This window comes from Theobroma umbraticum, unplaced genomic scaffold (assembly GCF_002168275.2).
Source record: "Theobroma umbraticum cultivar Fairchild unplaced genomic scaffold, ASM216827v3 scaffold_67.0, whole genome shotgun sequence".
In the NCBI taxonomy this organism is placed as follows: Eukaryota; Viridiplantae; Streptophyta; class Magnoliopsida; order Malvales; family Malvaceae; genus Theobroma; species Theobroma umbraticum.
The window spans coordinates 607,333-607,769 of record NW_018397262.1 but is presented as its reverse complement, the minus strand read 5'-3'; positions in this window follow the sequence as shown (position 1 = coordinate 607,769).

The window sequence follows — 437 nt, the reverse complement described above, 5'->3', positions numbered from 1 at the left end:
TCAAGCAGAATCAATCCGAAATCTTGAGACTCAATTGGGCTAACTTATTAATTACATCAACAATAAGCCTTAAGAAATTTTACCAAATGACATTGAGCCTAATCTTAGAAAAGAAGAATATGGTAAGCATCTTAATGAGGTAAATGGCAAGAATGTGGAAGATGACGGAGATAAAGTAGATCCAGGTAATACTTCCAGCAATTAAGTTCAAGATGAAAAAATTAAGTGAGAGGAGGAAGTATCTACCCTACCACAAGTCAAGCCATATGTGCCTCCTATTCCTTTTCTAGATATAGTTGATAACTTACCTAAAGAGACTGTTGATATGAAAAATCCAAAAATACTCCTTGAAGTTTGTTTGGTTCAAGTTGCAACAACCAAGGACCAGAATGAAGAACTTACAAATGTTGCATATGTTTTGAAGGCTACACCAAAAG